General features: G+C 41.7%; 1 protein-coding gene across 7 annotated transcripts in view; it reads left to right on the plus strand.

Moving 5' to 3' along the window:
- Positions 1-20,769, plus strand: part of ST3GAL6 (ST3 beta-galactoside alpha-2,3-sialyltransferase 6) — an 86,364-nt gene that overhangs the window by 743 nt on the left and 64,852 nt on the right. The window contains exon 1 of one of the 7 annotated variants that reach the window (XM_070786964.1): positions 5,735-6,647. The exons of the other annotated variants lie outside the window; for them this stretch is intronic. The gene's annotated coding sequence lies outside the window, so the exon portion shown is untranslated. Of the gene's footprint in view, positions 1-5,734; positions 6,648-20,769 lie in introns of those variants that run through there. 7 annotated transcript variants of the gene reach the window in all.

The following is a 20,769-nucleotide window of genomic DNA, read 5'->3' on the forward strand; positions in this document are numbered from 1 at the left end:
GCCCCGGGTTCAGGGAGTGGGGGGCGCGCGGACCCGGGTGCTCACCGGGTAAGGGCTGCTGGGGCGCTGGGCACTGGAGCGGCCGGCGGGGGTGACGGGTTCCTCGCTCACTATTGTTTCTTTGTAAAAGGGGATGTACGCGACCCGGGGCGAGAGGTCTGGAAAGTTCTCTCGTTTTACCTTAGAAAAAATCTACGAGAAACCCTTCTTCCCGCCACAGTGGAACTAGACCTAAAGAAACCAGCTCGGAGGCGATTTGGCGCAAAGTGCAGGGACGAGAAAATTGCAGGGACTTGGCCTGCCGTTAATTTGGGGGAAAGGGGAGAAGAAGCTAGTGGTTTTGAGGCCGAATGCTACCGAGCTCCGTGGCGATCTCAGCTCCTTGTGTGGTGTTATTTGGGCTTGAAAGAGAATCTATAAAAGGCAGTTTTCAAAAAGTAAAAACAAACCCAAAACACCTTTGCGGGGGTGGGGTGGGGGTGTGGGGTGCAGGTCTTCAGTGGAAGGGCGGGGAGAGAGGTTGGCGACCGGGTTGAGGGTGGGGTTGCTGTTCGAAGATGTTGTTTTAAAAACGGTACTTGGGAGTGGTGATGAAAGCGACATCTTGAATGCCAACGTATCGGAAACTACAGAAGCCGCAGATTCTAAATCCAAAAGTCACACGTGCTTTAAGAGGCCCGCCACCTGAGAACTGTAATTAGGTAGATAGTTAAGAATACTGCGAATCTACCAGAAGCTCCTTGCCCTCTGGCCCCATGTTCACGCTAGTCTCGTGGTTTCTGATAGCTGCTCTTACAAGGCTAGCTTTGATATTTGACTTTCCAGTGATAAAACTTAGTGTCCCGGCTGCAGGCTGAGAAATTATATCTTTTGACTTATATGGAGATGTTACATATTTGGGAAGATCTGGTCAGGTTGCCAGGCTGTTTTACATCTGAAACATGATGATTTGACATTTGTAAATTGATTTGTTTTCCCTTCCTTTTAGTCTCACCGCCGACTTTTAGTACGAAAATCTGTAAAGAGCCACTCTTAGATGATCTAGTTTGTTGTCTCCGAATGAGGCTGATTGGCTCGGAAGCACTTTAGATAATGGCAACTTTGGTTTATGAGAAGAGAACTTTTCTCAAAACTGTGTATCTGTTCTGGCATCAAGTGGTCCTTAAACGTGGAGGGGGAGGGCCTTCTCACAGGCCTTTTCTTGAGCAATATTTTCACCAAGTCCCTCCCTGGTTGTCACAGTTTCAGGTTGTACCGTGTCTCCGTATTACGGTGTAATAGAATGAGATTGCTGTTTTGATTGTTTCAGTAGATTTGTTGGAGATATTCAATTTGTTCTTATGCCCCAAATCAATACAAATCTTTGGAGCTCAAAAGGAATAGAAATAGTGTTGGCAGAAGAATGACTTTAAGAGACATAGCATTTAAAAAAAATCAGTCTGTCTTTTGTGAAGATTGTAATTTTAAGTTTTCTCATTTTAAATAATAGTGGCAGCTGTTTGCTTCTGTGGGAGATATTTCTGTGTTCCATATCAGATGGAATATTATGAGAGAGAAGTGAAGTAATGCTGTGCTTCCCATGTTTCTCTGATAAGCATCATCTGCTAACCATGCAGATTACCAATAGGCTTTTTTCCATTGTGATTGCATTCAGACTGGGGGCCAGAGACCTGTTTAAGTGCATTCTAGGTGATACTTATCAAGGAGGAGAGGAAAGCACAAAACTCAGGTGGTTCCCAGTATGGTTCCCAGTATTATCCCCAGTGAGTTCACCTGTGCTAGTTGATTTACTCTTCACAACCACCCTAGGAGAAAGGAATGCTTGACCTTATTTTATAATTAAAACAAACAAACAAACAAACTTGAGACTGCCCAAGGTTAAGTGACTTAGATTGGATCACAGGAGGGTCGCTTCACTTCTGCCTTGCAGGGGTCCCAGGAAGCCTCTGTAGCAGATGTTCCTCACAGGTTCTTCCATTCATTTGCTTGTCTTTCTCCTGTGCCTTCCACCCGCTCACTTGTATCCCCCTCTCCTATCTGAACACACCTTCTTAATTACCCCTCAGGCTTGGCTTCTTGAGCAGATGCTCTACATACTTTGTCTTTCCTCTTGTTAGTTTCAGACTTTCAAGGATTATCTTCTATCTTCTCCACATCTTTGACATGCCCCTTGGGTGGGTTGTGTCTGGCCAGGTTTACAAGGGCCTGTTATTGCCAATAGCTTATGTTCTGAATGTTCTTTTCATTCTGAATATATTTTCAGGGAAGTTCCTTTTTGCCTGGAAGAAATCTTCACAGGGCTACCTCCTCACTATCACTGTTGAATCTCTCTCTCCTGCTTATCCTAACTACAGTGGATAACAGCATACACCACAGTTTCCAGTTGAACCCTGATGAGTTAAAGTGTTTAATTTGGAGTGCACTTGATGTATAGAACAGGATGTGTGCATTGGACATAACAGTGTTTTTGTAGAAAGCTGTATTTATGGTTCTATGTCAGGGTGTCAGAAGCACAGTTCTCACTGTAGTGGGGTAGCAGGTGTTTTTTCTCCTGATGGTGACTGAATTGGTCAGGAACTTGGCTGCCAGACAGGCGGTCAGGCTAAGAAGCAATGATATTTTGTGGGTGAGGATATGATAAAAGAGAGTGAGGAGCAGTAGGATCTCAGTCTCTTCCCCGTGTTCATATTTCTTTTTTTCTTTTTGGATATCTTTTGGTCATCCCAGGAGGAATGGGCAGCTTACCACTTACTACCACAACCTTCTGCATCTGATCAGGGTTTTCATCTTCCTGGACCTTTGGGAAAAAGGAGAAGGAAAGCACCCAACCTTTAGGAAATTTCTTATCATGAACACTAGAAAGCTGAGTGAAGAGTCTCTTCTGTGTTCTCTCTTCTTCCCCCTTTTACCTGAGATGCAATGTGCAAGGGGGATCATTTCATCCAGTTGCACAGAGTAATGCTGGTTTTTGAAGAATTCTTTAAACATTGACTTACTTTTTATGTGATTGGGGATGGAAAGATCTGTGGGACATGAGAGAATAAGGCCTCCAGGAGAGGAAATGGCAAGGAAGCTGGCGATTTCTCTAAGGGAAGGAAGCAATGTTATTCTCACCCCCGTGGCGTGTGGAAGCAGGCCTGGAATTGGTGTGGTTGTGGGTCATGGTCATGACCATGTGCTTTGATGGGGTAACAAAAGGGGCAGAGAATGGTTTTGCAGTGGCTCTTGAGTGACTTTCTGCAGTCATCTATATGGTGGAACTTGAGATTCATCCAATATTTATTGCGTCCCTACCATGTACAGGAGATGTTCTAGGTAGGGTGTGCAGCATTGAACAAAACACATTCTTTGCTCTTACAGAGTTTATGTTTCTGTGGGAAATGGAATCAATAAATCAGATACAAATATATGGGAAAACACTTTTCAGATAGAATGAGTGTTATGAAGACAGTTCATTGTGGGGGTGTGCCAGACAGGGTCTGAGGGAAGCTGGTTTAGGGCAGTCAGAGAGCTGCCATGAGGGGGTGGTGTATGAAGAAAGATAGGAATGGTGAGAAGCCAGTCAAGTGAAGAGCATTCTAGGCAGAGGAAACAGTGGCCGCAGAGGCCCGGAGGCATAAACGAACTGCGGATGTTTGCAGAACTTGGAGAAGAGTGCAAAAGGGCAAGCTAGGAGGAGAGGAAGTCAGTGAGGTAAGCAGAAGACTGCTTGTGAGATACCTTCAAGTCTTAAGGAGGAGTTTGAATTGTGTTTTAATTAGAATAAGGTGCCACTGGAGGCGGATTTAGAGATTCAGTCTTTACCTGGTGGTTGATGGACTTTCCTCTTGGGCTTTTTCTTGCTCTCTCTCTCTCTCTCTCTCTCTCTCTCTCACACACACGTTTTCATTCTTCACATTTTTCTTCTCCCCATTTATTGGCCATCACTGATTTCCCTTCCTTGCTCTAGGCCAGGGCACAGGCATGTCCACACTGAGAAGCGGTTCTCAGAGGATTGTGTACAGTTTTCCTCTCACTCACTGAAATAAATCCTTGTACTCACTCAAGCATGAAACGCTCCATCACTAGCTTTGATTGCTCAACTTCTCTCTAGGCTGAATATCTAGTTGTCTCTAAGTCTCTGGGTTGGCTGGTGGCATCTGAAACTAGATATGAAAAACTAAGTTAATCATCTACTCAAATTGATCACAGTTGGTATCGTTTGCAAGTGTGATTGATTTGAGTAGATTAACTTAATTTTTCCCATCTAGTTTCAGATGCCACCAACCAAAAGGACAATTATCGTCTGAAGAGGGGATATTCTATATAATGGGAAACTCTTCCCTTTTCCTGATGCCAGCCCCCTTTCCCCCAGGCTATGCAGGGAGTTACAGTTTCAGTGGAAATGAACTCTTGTAATAGTTGCCATGGGACTATACTATGCCTTAGAAATTTTGTTTCTATCGTTCTTCATAGATAATCTTCTCAGTCTTAGAGTAACACTTAAATTATGAAAATTTATGACCAAGGCAGTACTTCCTAGTAGCACTGGTTTATCAGATATGAACAGAGGCATTTTATCAGGTATCCTTTGATTCCAAGATAGCTCATCATCTCCAGTATCCAACTCTCTGGGGAAACTTGGTATACTCTTAGAAAATTACTTTTGAGATTATTTAGCCAGATGCCCTGCTCATTTATTAATTTACATACTTAACTGACATATATATATATCAGTTATCTTTCAGCTTTTGGTATCTGTTTCCTTAATGGCTGATGTGCTGACATAAAATCTGGAACATGTTTCAGTTTAAGCAGGCAGCAATTATGTCTCGTCTTGTTTGCCCCGTGTCCTCCACCTGGTGTGGCGTTCAGAACTTTATAAATAGAACAGACGGTTGCCAGGTGTCTCCATCCGTGCCCATGGATTAACTCACAGTGTGAATAGCTCAGCTGTAACATCTTAATAACTCTTAGGCTTCATCTTTGTAACTATTAGGATTATCAGTGTATCATTTCAAAAACTTGACCCATTGGAGAAAATAGGTGAAATGTGCATTCATTCCTGTGGGTTTGTCTAAATTAATTAAAACTTTTCTGGCTTTGAAACTTTTTTTGAAAATTATTAGGTTGACATGTAAGAGACTGGTATGTGAATATTATCAGATGGCTATTCTCAAATTTGTTTTCATGTACAGTAAACTTTCAGACATGAGTCTGAGTGAACTCCGGGAGTTGGTGATGGACAGGGAGGCCTGGCGTGCTGTGATTTATGGGGTCACAAAGAGTCAGACACGACTGAGCGACTGAACTGAACTGAACTGAAACTTTCAGAGATGGTTAGATAGTATTACTGACTCAATGAACGTGAATTTGACCACCTCCAGGAGATAGTGAAGAAGAGGGGAGCCTGGTGTGCCATAATCCATGGGGTTGCAAAGAGTCAGATGCAACTTAGAGACTCTGTTACAACAAATTTTCAGTTTCATAATTCATAATTTATGATAATTTGAGTTGGGTTTGTAGTTACATTTGTGAGGAAATAAGTGTGCCAAGAGATTAGATAACAAAATCATTTCCCTCTTTAATAGCCCAGCATCTCACATCTATGGTTTCATGCCCTTTAGTAAGCACCGCTTGAATTCCATTGCTTATTATGATATGTCTTAGGTTTCTGTTAGATATCATTTAACCTAGCTGGAGACACAAACAGATTCACTGGGGATAAAAAGCTCTTCTCATCTCTTCTCATCAGGGCCAGAGCTGAGAGTGAGTCCCTGCCTGGGAAAGGAAACTGAGAAGGGCCAGCTGTGGACTCTTGCTGAAACTCAGAGTGACAAAGTTTCTCACGAAGAATGGCGTCTTTAGAGGGCATCTTCCTGGTTAATAGAGATACTCTGTATACATATTTTAAAGGTTCTACCTTTTAGATTTTTTTCCCCCTGTCCCTCAAGGACATGCTGCTATAATACCAACAATATAAACAAAGTCTTCTTGTCTTTGAGCTGATTTTATGGAGTCTGCCTCCCCAATAAGATTTTAGTCCTCAGAGAAGTTATCAGCCCAGTGTTTCTGATAGCTTAGAGGAGTTTTCTTCTTAGGAAATATTTTATTGCAAATATTTAGGCCAGCACCATAGAAGGTGCTGCTTTTATTAAAATAATACAGTACAAAGTGTAATAAAATGAAATGCTTTTATTAAAATCTGTGCAGCCCTTTAGTGTGTAAGAGTCCTTCATGTCTTAAGGGATAGAAGAGGCAAAGATGGGGAATATGCGCATATTCTATGTTCAGCACAGAGCCAAAGAATTAAAAAATCAGGTTTTTTTTTTTTTAATTCCCTGGTTTGTTTTTATGGATAATATAAAGCTGGTATTAGATCATGTAATATATAATTATTATAGTATAATAAAGTTATAAACTGCACTTAAAATGGAAAAAAATGGGTTATCTTGTTGCATTTAGACAAGAGCGATGAGTTGATCCAGTTCCAGATGGATTTCCAGCTGCTTTTCAGCAACAGCAAGTAATTTAATTCATAATTTTATTTAACTGACAGACTCCGCAAGTTATAGGACTTTTTTTTGTGAATGATTTTGGTGAGATAAAGAATACTGCTGTCAAGATCCTTTTGATAGTTGAAGCCAATATCTCAAGTAAATGTCAGAGTAAGTTAGCTAATCACTCTTGTTTGATCCCAGCTATGCTACAATTAGATTAGAAATAATTGGATTTTTTCTTAAGCAGGATGTTAAGGGATATGTGTAATTTCTGATGGTTGAAATATCTGTAAATGTTTTGTAGGCCTGGGATATTTTTGGAGGACAAAACTGGCCCATCTACTGCAAAAAACCTGAAAAGCTTCCCTCCATTTTTAGAGTTGGTGTGTAGGCCTCCTCTGCTTTAACCGTAAATAATGCAATTACATTCTTCATACAGAGCTTCTACCCAAGGTCACCACCTATGACCACCAATATTCCTGTCCATGCACCTTTTATATTAACATTCCTCAAGCATGGTTTTTATTACAGAAATTTTTTTCTGCTCAAAAATCCAGAGAATTCTTCCCACAGGTCTTTGAAGTTTTCTGCTCTCTCCTGTTGCCTTTTTTTTTTTTTTTTTACTGTTCCATTTGCTCCTGCAGTCACTGCAAGCCTCCCTGTGCTGCAGATTGTGAAGGCCTTTAGAACTGGTGCCCTTCTCCTTCCACTCCCCTCCCACCCCCATCCAAGCTAGATGATAACCTGCCTTTCCAGCTTCATGGCTGATAAACTGCCTGACTCTGAACACATTGCCTAACTTCTGTGAAGATCACTTTCTTCATCTCTAAACTTGAATAATGCCCACTTCACAGTTATGATAATTAAAAAAGAAAGCATGTGCAAATAGTTCAGTATAGGGCCTGCCAAATACCTAACACTTAATCGATATTGTTACATTATTATTATAACTCTTATTATAGCTATTATCATAACTCTTGTTCACTGGATAGTTAAAATTTGACTTTCTCCAGAAAGTCTTTCTGTTTGGCCTTCTCTGGCTCTAATTTTTTTTTTTTTTTTTAACCAGTCTGAGTCCTATTAGAACCTGACTTCACTTTCAGTTCATGACTTCACTTTCAGTTCAGTTCAGTTGCTCAATTGTGTCCGACTCTTTGCAACCCCCTTGCAGCACGCGAGGCCTCCCTGTCCATCACCAACTCCTGAGTTTACTGAAACTGATATCCATTGACTCGGTGATGCCATCCCACCATTTCATCCTGTGACTTCAATTTGGACTCTATTTATCTACTCATGTTGTTATATTCTTCAGTTTTCCTTGAACAGTAATAAATATTTGGACACCTTTCATGTGCCAGGCACAGTACTAATTATAATATAGAGATCCATGGGCAAACAGTGGAGGGATGCAGTGTGCAGTGTATGTGTGTACACAAGTGTGCGTGTATGTGCATGTACGCATGCTTCAGGTGGAGTTGGGAGATGAAAATCTGTTGATTGGTACTGTGATTTTTCAGAATAAACTAGGGTTGAGAACAAAAACTACTCTGTTCATTTGTCCATTAAAAAAATGAACATCTGTTCATCTTTTTCTGTAGTTTAAAAAACCTGATAGTTGTATCTTGAAACATATGTTCTTGAAACACTTTACATATACTTTCTTTCTTAGAATCTTCTCTATCCTTATCTCAACATGGGTAGAGGTAGAGAAGGAAGACTTTCTTGAAAAGTGGAATCCCACTAGCTGCCTCCGATTTATGGCAGTTTTCACGAGAAGATGATGAAAACATTTCATGAGAAAATGATGAACATTATTGAACATAATACATATTTGATATTTGATCTCTCATTTTTAATAACCTAAGTGTTTGAAAGAAACGTGAGGGAGTTCCTTGGTTGCCTAGTGGTTAGGATTCCAGGTTTTCACTGCCATTGCCCAGGTTCAGTCCCTGATTGGGGAACTGAGATCCTGCAAGTCACACATAGCACAGCCAAAAAAAAAAGAAAAAGGAGATGTGAAGTATCATTTGAGACTTCTGAAACCTGGGTTTCTATATGAAGTTTGAGAGTGGAGATATCCAAGGAAAACAGTCCACAGGACTACTATAAATGCATGGCCTTGAAACTTCCAGTACCTCCCTATTACATTTCACACTCAAGAAAGCCACAGCTTCCTCTTCTATAATTATTTGCTTGATAATTTTTATGTGCAGTTTGATTAAGATTTTATTTTTATTTGTTTCCTTTGCAGTTAAAGTTTGGCTTCCTTTCCTCCTCTCTGTTCCCCTTTCTTATTCCTCTTCTCCTCCCCATTCCCATTTTTAAGACATCATTCAATTTTTAACACATCAATATGTTATTCAGAGCTTCTTCAATTGTTGTTGTTCAGTCACCAAGTTGTATCTGACTCTTCACCACCCCATGGACTGCAGCACTCCAGGCCTCCCGGTCCCTCACCATCTCCCAGAGTTTGCCCAAATTCATGTCCAATGAATTGGTGATGCCATCCAACCATTGCATCCTTTGTCACCCTCTTCTCCTTCAGTCTTTCCCAGCATCAGGGTCTTTTCCAATAAGTCAGCTCTTCGCATCAGGTGGCCAAAGTATTGGAGCTTCAGCTTCAGCATCAGTCCTTCCAATAAATATTCAGGGCTGATTTCCTTTAGGATGGACTGGTTTGATCTCCTTGCAGTCCAAGGGAGTCTCAAGAGACTTCTCCAGCACAACAGTTTGAAAGTATCAATTTTTTGGTGCTCTGCCTTCTTTATGGTCCAGCTCTCACATCTGTATATGACTACTGGAAAAAAACCATAGCCTTGACTATATGGACTTTGTTGGCAAAGTGATGGCTCTGCTTTTTAACATACTGTCTAGGTTTGTCATAGCTTTCCTGCCAAGAAGCAATTGTCTTCTAATTTCATGGCTATGGTCACCATCCCCAATGATTTTAGAGCCCAAGCAGAGGAAATCTGTCACTGCTTCTACCTTTTCCCCTTCTATTTGCCATGCAGTGATGGGACTGGATGCCATGATCTTAGTTTTTTTAATATTGAGATTTAAGCTGGCTTTTTCACTCTCCTCCTTCACCCTCATCAAGATACTTTTTAGTTCCTCTTCGCTCACTGCCAGCCTGAATTTTAATACGAGGAGCTGATGATTTGAGCCACAGTCAGCTCCAGGTCTTGTTTATGCTGCTTGTATAGAGCTTCTCCATCTTTGACTGCAAAGAATATAATCAGTCTGACTTCAGTATTGACCATCTGGTGATGTTTATGTGTAAAATTGTCTCTTGTGTTGTTGAAAAAGGGTGTCTGCTATGACTGGTGTGTTCTCTTGGTAGAACTCTGTTGGCCTTTGCCCTCTTCATTTTGTACTCCAAGGCCAAACTTGCCTGTTACTCCAGGTATCTCTTGACTTCCTACTTGTGCATTCCAGTCCCCTGTGATGAAAGGGCCATCTTTTTTTGGTGTTAGTTGTAGGTCTTCTAGGTCTTCATGGAACCGGTCAACTTCAGCTTATTTAGCATCAGTGGTTGGGGCGTAGACTTGGATTACTGTGATGTTTGCCTTGGAAACAAACCAGGATCATTCTGTCATTTTTAAGGTTGCGCCTAACTGTTGCATTTCAGACTCGGTTGTTGATTCTGAGGGCTACTCCATTTCTTCTATGGGATTCTTGCCCACAATAGTAGGTATAAGGGTCATCTGAATTGAATTCACCCATTCCTGTCCATTTTAGTTCTCTGTTTCCTAAGATGTCCATGTTTATTTACTCTTGCCATCTCCTGCATGACCGTGTCCAATTTACCTTGATTCATGGAATTCCAGGTTCTTATGAAATACTGTTATTTATAGCATCAAATTTTACTTCCATCACCAGACACTTCCACAACTGAGCTTATGCAATATCTGATGTTAAATGTCTGACTTATATTTAATTCTAGGAAATCCTACATATTTTTACTGCAGAAATACATTTTCTACCAAATCTGAGTGGGGTCCAGTGTATTTTAACTCTGTCTTTTGGTGTTAATCTCTCTTGCTTAGAAATTAGGCAAGAGGATGGAAAACTCCATAACCACAAGAGTTTAAAATTCCCAGAGGAGAATTAGATGTGAAAGAAAAAACATTGGAATATACTTGAGCTGTAATTAGCCTGAAAATGGAATGTGTGGCAGAGGTCCCCAAGAAGGCTAGGAAAACAGGGCAGAGCAAAAACTGTTGTAGCTCATTTCTGGCACTGTTTTGGGAAGCCTGTGCCCTTATTGTGGGTCTGTGGTTGTCAAACAACTTTTTTTAAGACACCCAGAAATTTTGCCTCTAGAAATTGTCAATCTTTTAGTTCAAATATATGTACTCCTTGGCCCTTATATTTTTCTCATTATAAGTGTGTTACTTTGGCATTTCCATTTATACACCAGCACCTGGGAGTTGAACATCTCAGGTAAACTGACCACTCAAATGTCTGAACCAGCAGGGCTGAGTGGCTGACTGTTGGGTTGGGGCTTCTCCCAGGTAAAGCTCCTTTCTGAAGTTACACCTGGGCTGTCAACACCTTTATGGCTTGGACAGCACCAAGTTCTCTAAAAGTAAAGCTCTTATGGAAATTCATCATCCATGCAGAGGAGCATACAAACCATGTACATATGAAGTGAAAGTGAAAGTCGCTCAGTTCAATTCAGTTGCTCAGTTATGTCTGACTCTGCGACCCTATGAATTGCAGCACTCCAGGCCTCCCTGTCCATCACCAACTCCCGGAGTTCACTCAAACTCACGTCCATTGAGTCGGTGATGCCATCCAACCATCTCATCCTCTGTCGTCCTGTTCTCCTCCTGCCCCCAGTCCCTCCCAGCATCAGAGTCTTTTCCAATGAGTCAACTCTTCGCATGAGATGGCCAAAGTACTGGAGTTTCAGCTTTACCATCATTCCTTCCAAAAAACACCCAGGACTGATCTTCTTTAGAATGGACTGGTTGGATCTCCTTGCAGTCCAAGGGACTCGCAAGAGTCTTCTCCAACACCACAGTTCAAAAGCATCAATTCTTCGGCGCTCAGCTTTCTTCACAGTCCAACTCTCACATCCATACATGACTACTGGAAAAACCATAGCCTTGAATAGACGGACCTTTGTTGGCAAAGTAATGGCTCTGCTTTTCAATATGCCATCTAGGTTGGTCATAACTTTGCTTCCAAGGAGTAAGCGTCTTTTAATTTCACGGTTGCAGTCACCATCTGCAGTGATTTTGGAGCCCAAAAATATAAAGTCTGACACTGTTTCCACTGTTACCCCATCTATTTGCCATGAAGTGATGGGATCAGATGCCATGATCTTCGTTTTCTAAATGTTGAGCTTTAAGCCAACTCTCTCACTCTCCTCTTTCACTTTCATCAAGAGGCTCTTCAGTTCCTCTTCACTTCTACCATAAGAGTGGTGTCATCTGCGTATCTGAGGTTATTGATATTTCTCCTGGCAATCTTGATTCCAGCTTGTGCTTCTTCCAGCCCAGTGTTTCTCATGATGTACTCTGCATATAAGTTAAATAAGCAGGGTGACAATATACATCCTTGACGTACTCCTTTTCCTATTTGGAACCAGTCTGTTGTTCCATGTCCAGTTCTAACTGTTGCTTCCTGACCTGCATACAGGTTTCTCAAGAGGCAGGTCAGGTGGTCTGGTATTCCCATCTCTTTCAGAATTTTCCGCAGTTCACTGTGATCCAAACAGTCAAAGGCTTTGGCATAGTCAATAAAGGAGAAATAGATGTATTTCTGGAACTCTCTTGCTTTTTCCATGATCCAGCAGATGTTGGCAATTTGATCTCTGGTTCCTCTGCCGTTTCTAAAACCAGCTTGAATATCTGGAAGTTCAGGGTTCACATATTGCTGAAGCCTGGCTTGGAGAATTTTGAGCATTATTTTACTAGCATGTGAGATGAGTGCAATTGTGGGGTAGTTTGACCATTCTTCAGCATTGCCTTTCTTGGGATTGGAATGAAAACTGACCTTTTCCAGCCCTGTGGCCACTGCTGAGTTTTCCAATTTTGCTGGCATATTGAGTACAGCACTTTCACAGCATCATCTTTCAGGATTTGAAAGAGCTCAACTGGAATTCCATCACTTCCACTAGCTTTGTTTGTAGTGATGTTTCCTAGGGCCCTCTTGACTTCACATTCCAGGATGTCTGGCTCTAGGTGAGTGATCACACCATCGTGATTATCTTGGTTGTGAAGATCTTTTTTGTACAGTTCTTCTGTGTATTTTTGCCACCTCTTAATATCTTCTGCTTCTGTTAGGTCCATACCATTTCTGTCCTTTATTGAGCCTATCTTTGCATGAAATGTTCCCTTGGTATCTCTAATTTTCTTGAAGAGATCTCTGGTCTTTCCCATTCTGTTGTTTTCCTCTATTTCTTTGCATTGATCGCTGAGGAAGGCTTCCTTATCTATCCTTGCTATTCTTTGGAACTCTGCATTCAGATGCTTATATCTTTCCATTTCTCCTTTGCTTTTCGCTTCTCTTTTTTTCACAGCTATTTAATAGTCACTCAGTTGTGTCCAAGTTTTGACGACCCCATGGACTATACAGTCCATGGATTTCTCCAGGCCAGAATATTGGAGTGGGTAGATGTTCCCTTCTCCAGAGGATCTTCCAAACCCAGGGATTGAACCAAGGACTTCTGCATTGCAGGCAGATTCTTTACCTGCTGAGCCATGAGGGAAGGCCATGTACATATAGTTCAATACATTTGCTCCCAAGACGCACACTTGTGTAACCTGCCTCCAGGTGAAGAGGCGGAACATAGCCTGCCTTCCAGGAGTGCACGGAGCACTCTCACTTGATCACTGCTCCTCTCCTACCATGTAACCACTACTCTGACTTTCACCACCATAGGCTATCTTTTTTTTCTCTTTCTCTTTAATTTGAAATGGCACCCATGGTGTTCTGAGTGACTCTAGGATGTCAGAAGGGCTTGCCAGGTGATGCTAGTGGTAAAGAATCCTGCTAATGCGGGAGACCTAAGAGACACAGATTGAATCTCTGGGTTGGGAAGATCCCCTGGAGGAGGGCATGGCAACCCATTCCAGTATTCATGCTTGGAGAATCCCATGGCCAGAGGAGCTTGGTGGGCTACAGTGCACAGGGTTGCAGAGAGTAAGCCACGACTGAGCAACTTAGCATGCACGCAGAGAATCAGAGTCCCTCTAGCTCAGAGGAAGGACTGGGCGTCAAGAGATGTGTTATGGGTTGAGTCGTGTCTCCCTAAAAAGACATGTTGAAGTTATAACTCCCAGTACCTCAGAATGTGACCTCATTTGAAAATAGGGTCACGGAGATGTAGTGGTTAAGATGAAGTCATGCTGGAGTAGGGTGGCCCCCTGGTCCAGTGTGACTGGTATCCTTATAAGAAGCATGTGTGTGAGGACAGAGACACAGGGAGAGCACCATGTGAAAACACTGGGTTGGAGTGATGGCATCTATCAGCCATGGGGTGCTAAGGAGTGCCAGCAAACCACCAGAAACTAGCACGAGGCAAGGAAGTATTCCCCCCTACCAGGTTCAGATGGAGCATGGCCCTGCCAGCACTTGGCATTTGGACTTCTAGCCTCCAGAACTGTGAGATAAACACCTCTGTTATTGTAAGCCACCGTGTTTGCGGTACTTTGTTGCTGCAGCCCTGGGAAATGAACACAGAGTGTCCGTGGTGGGCCTGGTGCCTGAACCCTCCTGTCTCCATTCCCCAGATCCCCCCTAGGCCTTGGTTCTGGAATTTTCCCTGTCTTGCCCCTGGCTGCTGCATGTCTGTGATGTGCCCCATAGGAGGACAGAGGTTTCATGGCAATGATATGGCTTTTTCTTTATTTCTCCACACTATTCTTCCCTAGTGTTTTTGGACTGAACCAGTTTGGTTTCCTGGGATATCCCAGACCAAGCTTCGCACGTCATCTCTCTAGACTTCCCACCAGTGCCTCTCTGGCCCTCTGCTGTGGTGTCCTTAAGCCATTCTCCCAGACCTGGCCTGAGCCACCTCCTCGGTTCAGTTGTCCCCAGTTACTCTGATTCACAATCATCTTTGATAGGGGAAAAAAAAAATAGAACTTTATGCTTTAAATGAAATCTCTATTTTTCAAATAGTACAGCATGCTGTAAATAAAGGTTTCATTTTGCTCTACTTTGACATATCAAAGGCCAGTTCTCATTTTAGAAAGTAAAAAAAAGCCCTCAGATCAAAAAACAGTCCAACAGTTAGGCTTCAGTTAGTAAGAAGGGACTAAGCAGAGGGTAGCAGATGACAGAATGCTTTTTTCTTCAGCAAAGGATTGGGTTTAGACTGCCTGACAGTAACTTCTCTTATTCTGGGCTGAGTTTCTGGGGTAAGGGGAATGCTAAGAACCATACTGTTTTGAAGTCCCCAGGGTGACTTCACATGCCCGGGCCACTTGCTTTGCCCTTCTTTCGTACTCTTGTTTCAGGACCCAGAGATTTGCTGGGGACGTTTGTCTGGAATGCTCTCGGCACAGACTCGCCCTTCACCTTACATGTCCATAGCCTAGCGTGGTTGCAGAGGGCATGTGCCTGTCATGGCCCCTGCTTTCTGTTCAGAAGTCACTGCTTACTGCTAGTAACACCAGGGGAAGCCACCAGACATTTAGAAAAATCACAAAGGTGGGGAAGTTTGAAAAGTTTAAGCAGTTCTACTTTTGGTTTCTGACCTCTTGCTGATTCTCATTCTCTTTATAACTAGTTTCTACTGCTCATACAATATATTTTGTCTTTTGAGGGGGAATGCAAAAAAGTTGCATGTTTTAGGCTTCTATGTTTTTTCTATAAGATACATATTACTTAATTGAAAAACAAGAAAGTAGGGCACTTTGAAGTTATAGTTTGGAAAAGGAAATGGCAACCCACACCTGTATGCTTGCCTGAAAAATCTCATGGACAGAGGAGCCTGGCGAGCTGCAGTCCATGGGGTCTCTAAGAGTCAGACACGACTGAGCAACTAAGCATGAAGCTATAGTTAAGAGGTCAGCATGGGGCAAAGGTTATGTTTGGTATGTCTGTGTTTTTGTGGACTTGCCTTTAGAGCATCTGTGCTCTCAGACGGTTTTTTCCCCCCTGAGATTTTGTGCCATGTGATAAGATGGGCAATAAGTATCTGTGTTGGATGGATAAATGGATAATTGAGCTTCTCCATTTGCTTGGCCAGTTATTTCACTAAACTACTGGTAGGATGAATTGCAGTTGAGTTCTGAGCTGCCTCCTGAAGCCTGGAGGTTTTCCTAAGCCCAGGGGGATTTCTTGGACTGGAGACCAGGAATTTAGAAGTGATATCCCCTTGGCTCTGGCCTGTGAAATGTGCTAAAACATTTTGGCTAATTGTGACCATGGAGCTGACTGCATGGTGATCCCCAGTGCACTGGAGTTACTTCTTTCATTGGAAACCCAGCTTTGTTTACCTTCTTAGGAATGTTGAACACTTCCTTGGAAATCTGCTAAGAGAGGAAACATTTCTCCCCCCTCTCTTCAGAGAAAATACTCTTTCTTGAATTTCCTTTACATCTTCTAGACTAGGGTGGTTTATTTTTGTCTACACCTAGCCTTGTGGAATCTTAGTTCCCAAGGATTGAACTTGGGCCACGGCAGTCAAAGTGCAGAGTCCTAACCACTGGGGCCACCAGGGAACTCCTGAGACTAGGTTATTTTAGCGTGTAAAGAATGCAGCCATTAGTAAACATTTATTCATATTTTAAAACATCTACCTTTTGTGGTTTTCTCAGATTCTTTATATAAAGTGATATTAAAGGTAGAGGAATGCCATTGATAAGTCTTCACTTATTTGTAGACTTGACTTCAGTTTAGCCTGGATAATAAACTTTGTTACAATATCCTTGAACTAAACATTTCCATTAATGTAAATAGATCATTGTGTATGGTCACACTGTTTATGGGTCTAAAGACTTCAGGGTGAAAGACTTGGTGTTTTATTACTTTGCTTCGTTGTCCACTTTATCCATCCTTGACTCTGGTACATGGGAGTACCTCCTAATTGCTCGATTCTAAAGAGAAATTTGAAATTTGAAATTCTGTGGGGTAGTGTCTTGGATTATTTTCTGCCTAAAACACTGAACAAAGCATTCCAGGGAAAGCTTTGGTTTGTTTACTTGCTCAAGCACTCAGAGTTTTCTGCCTAGTCACTGTGGTTATCAGAAAAAGAAAGTGGTTATAAGACTATTTTCTGCATATGCTTTTTCTTCAATATGTTTTGTTTTCAACAGAATGATTATAGATTTACTTTACCTATAAATGTATTTTCTCATTTAAAATACTATTAACTTTGCATTTGCAAAGAGTCATCAGTTCAGTTCAGTCACTCAGTCGTGTCCGACTCTGCAACCCCATGAATCACGGCACGCCAGGCCTCCCTGTCCATCACCAACTTCCGGAGTCCACCCAAACCCATGTCCATTGAGTTGGTGATGCCATCCAACCATCTCATCCTCTGTCATCCCCTTCTCCCACCTTCAGTCTTTCCCAGCATCAGGGTTTTTTTCAAATGAGTCAGTTCTTCACATCAGGTGGCCAAAGTATTGGAGTTTCAGCTTCAACATCAGTTCTTCCAATGAATATTCAGGACTGATTTCCTTTAGGATGGACTGGTTGGATCTCCTTGCAGTCCAAGGGACTCGCAAGAGTCTTCTCCAGCACCACAGTTTAAAAGTATCAATTCTTCGGCACTCAGCTTTCTTCACAGTCCAACTCTCACATCCATACATGACTACTGGAAAAACCATAGCCTTGACTATACGGACCTTGGTTGGCAAAGCAATGTCTCTGCTTTTTAATATGCTGTCTAGGTTGGTCATAACTTTTCTTCCAAGGAGCAAGCGTCTTAATTTCGTGGCTGAAGTCACCATCTGCAGTGATTTTGGAGCCCCCCCAAAATAAAGTCTGCTGCTGTTTCCCCATCTATTTACCATGAAGTAATGGGACCAGATGCCATGATCTTAGTTTTCTGAATGCTGAGCTTTAAACCAACTTTTTCACTCTCTTCTTTCACTTTCATCAAGAGGCTCCTTAGTTCTTCTTCACTTTCTGCCATAAGGGTGGTGTCATCTGCATATCTGAGGTTATTGCTATTTCTCCCAGCAATCTTGATTCCAGCTTGTGCTTCTTCCAGCCCAGTGTTTCTCATGATGTACTCTGCATATAAGTTAAATAAGCAGGGTGATAATATGCAGCCTTGACATACTCCTTTTCCTATTTGGAACCATTCTGTTGTTCCATGTCCAGTTCTAACTGTTGCTTCCTGATCTGCATACAGGTTTCTCAAGAGACAGGTCAGGGGGTCTGGTATTCCCATCTTTCAGAATTTTCCACAGTTTGTGGTGATCCACACAGTCAAAGGCTTTGTCATAGTCAAAGAGTCATAACTGGTATGTTAAATATCTAGGTATTTTTAAACAGCTTGAGTTATCAAAGTTTATGCTTTAGAAAAAAAGACTATGTGGAAGTGAAATTTGAATTTTAAAGTATTTCTAGCAGTTTGTAGGGATTCCCTGATAGCTCAGTTGGTAAAGAAACCACCTATAATGCAGGAGATACCTGTTCCATTCCTGGGTTGGGAAGATACCCTGGAGAAGGGAAAGGCTACCCACTCCAGTATTCTGGCCTCCATGGGATCGCAAAGAGTTGTTGGTAAGATTATCTTAGTAAACTGCTTTTTTTTAGATTGGAAAAAAAAATATTTGGCTCCAAAATGACATTTAGATCTCTGAAAACAGCCTAAATATCTGCTGATAGGGAATGGAAAGAGTTGTGGTGCAATTGATTAATAGGATACTGTACAGAATTTGAATGAATCAGACCTTTATGCATTGGTATGGATGGATCTCTGAGCGTGAAGTGTAGAGTGAAAAAATTCAAATTTCAAAACATTCTGTATTTCGTATGTAAATGTTAAACCATTACTTAAAACAGTATCATATACCACGTATGTGTGTACATGTATGTGAATAAAAAGTAGGCAAATTCATGATTGTGGTTGGATCCCAGAGAAAAAGAGGAGGGTAGGGAGAGGAACACAAATCTCCATTAAAAAAGAATCCCTGAGAAGATAATGGTTATTTTGGTTAATGGGTTTGTGAGCATTTGGTATATTAACATTTGGATTTCTGTTAGTGCTTCTGTAATGAAAAACTTCATGTACTATTTCCTAATGAAATAGGTTTCAACCTAGGAATCTTACATTTATCAAAACTCTGGGAATGAAACTGAAGATTTTCCAATACATCCATATTTCACTATGTCATTCTGTGAAAAATGAAAATTGGCGTAATGAATCTTGAAGATGAGGAAGGCTTCAAGTTGATCTGGTTCCTGGAAAGACAGAGTAGCTGATGGGTTCAGAATAAATAGACCAGCAGCGGATTACCTTACCCAACCCTGGCTCGACATCTAGCTTTGAGACACCCTGGACAAGTTAACTTCTCTATGCCTCTCAGTCTCCTCATTTACAGAATTAGAAAAACAGGCCCAACTCCGCACAGAAGTCCAAATGTTAATATACCAAATGCTCACAAACCCATTAACCAAAATAACCATTATCTTCTCAGGGATTCTTTTTTAACGGAGATTTGTGTTCCTCTCCCTACCCTCCTCTTTTTCTCTGGGATCCAACCCCAGTCGTGAGGATTCTGTGAGTTCATGCATGTGGTAGGTATGCAACAAAGATGAGCTCTTACTTTCATGCTCACTTCTATTAGCAGCAGCCTCAGTCACAAATGCCATTTCCTTTGCCGGGAATGCTTTTCATTTTTACCCTGATTTCATCTGTTTACTCCTCAGAGGAGTTCTCTGTGAATTCTCTCAAATTCCTCTGAGGCTCTCTGTCCTCCCCTACCTAGGTTAGTGCCTTGTCCAATCACAGTTGTAAATTTAATAATTACTACATAGTAATAACACCAAATAGTATTACTTAATAGTAATAACAACTGCTTGTTACTTTCTCCGTCTCTTCCTGGATTGTAAACTAATTTTCTTCTTCACTACTGTGTCTTTGGTGCCTGGAACAGGGTCTGGCATTGGGAAATAGTTTTTTGTTTTGCTTTTTAAAATTGATTTTTGGCTGTGCTGGGTCTTCGTTGCTGCACAGGCTTTTATGCAGTTGTGGGGAGCGGGGGCTACTCTTCATTGCTCTTCATGAGCTTCTCACTGAGGTGGCTCCTTTTGGTGTGGAGCACAGGCTCCAGGGCCCGTGGGCTTCAGCAGTTGCAGCTCCTGGTCTTGAGAGCACAGGCTCAACAGTTGAGACTCACGGGCTTAGTTGCTCCTCGGCCTGTGGGATCTTTATGGATCAGGGATCCAACCTGTGTCTCCTGCATTGGCAGGCAGATTCTTCACCACTGAAATACCAGGGAAGCCCAGAAATTGGTTATTGCCTAAATCAGCAAAGTTATAGTAGAGGTGAAAACTTCCATAGTTAATTTTACCAGGAAATGAGTTGACTCCCTTTGCCTAGAGGATTAATTTAGCTTGCATTCGGAAGTAAATCTAGGATTATATGATTTAATAAAAATATATATCACATGTATGATGGTTTCTTTGTAACAATAATTATACCCCAAGTTAAGATTAGCATCGTATTTGTAATTTGATTTTGAAGGATCCTCTGGTGGATGGTAAGCTGGAACATTTTCAACACTTTAGCCTTAAGATTTGATAGATGCTCTTCTGATTGTTTATCCTCAAGCTTACTTACTTTTTTCCTTTTATTTTTTTTTACTTTTTTCCTTTTAAAAAGAGCAAAAGGGGAATTAAACAGGAAATGATGCTTCTCAGGGAGCAGAATAAGCTTACATTCATTCAGAATACACTGATGTAATAAGTAGCTTGAGGAAAAGGGCTTTTGTAAATCAGATGAAATGTTACTTATAACTTTTAAGCAAACTATAAAACAATAAGCCCTTTGGAAAGGGGACTTACTGAGTAGGAGGAAAGACAGGAAGCTGGTTCCCTCTTAGCTGTGGGCTTATTTATTCTGGGAGAGAAACCTATGAAGGATTTAAAATTTGAGGAAGGGCTGTGTGTTCAGATACCAGCATATTTCTCCAGGAAATACGTCACTTAGGATTTTGAACTGATTAAAAGCCCAAGTTTCTTAGATAAGGAGAGAGCTAAGCAAAATCTGAGCAAGAAGGAAACTTTCAAACCATTGAAGGGATTTTACCACCCAAATGGGGTGGAGGAGAGGTGAAATGTCAGGGCAGAGCCCTACATGGAAAAAGAAGACCAC

This window comes from Bos indicus, chromosome 1, assembly GCF_029378745.1.
Source record: "Bos indicus isolate NIAB-ARS_2022 breed Sahiwal x Tharparkar chromosome 1, NIAB-ARS_B.indTharparkar_mat_pri_1.0, whole genome shotgun sequence".
Classification (NCBI taxonomy): domain Eukaryota; kingdom Metazoa; phylum Chordata; class Mammalia; order Artiodactyla; family Bovidae; genus Bos; species Bos indicus.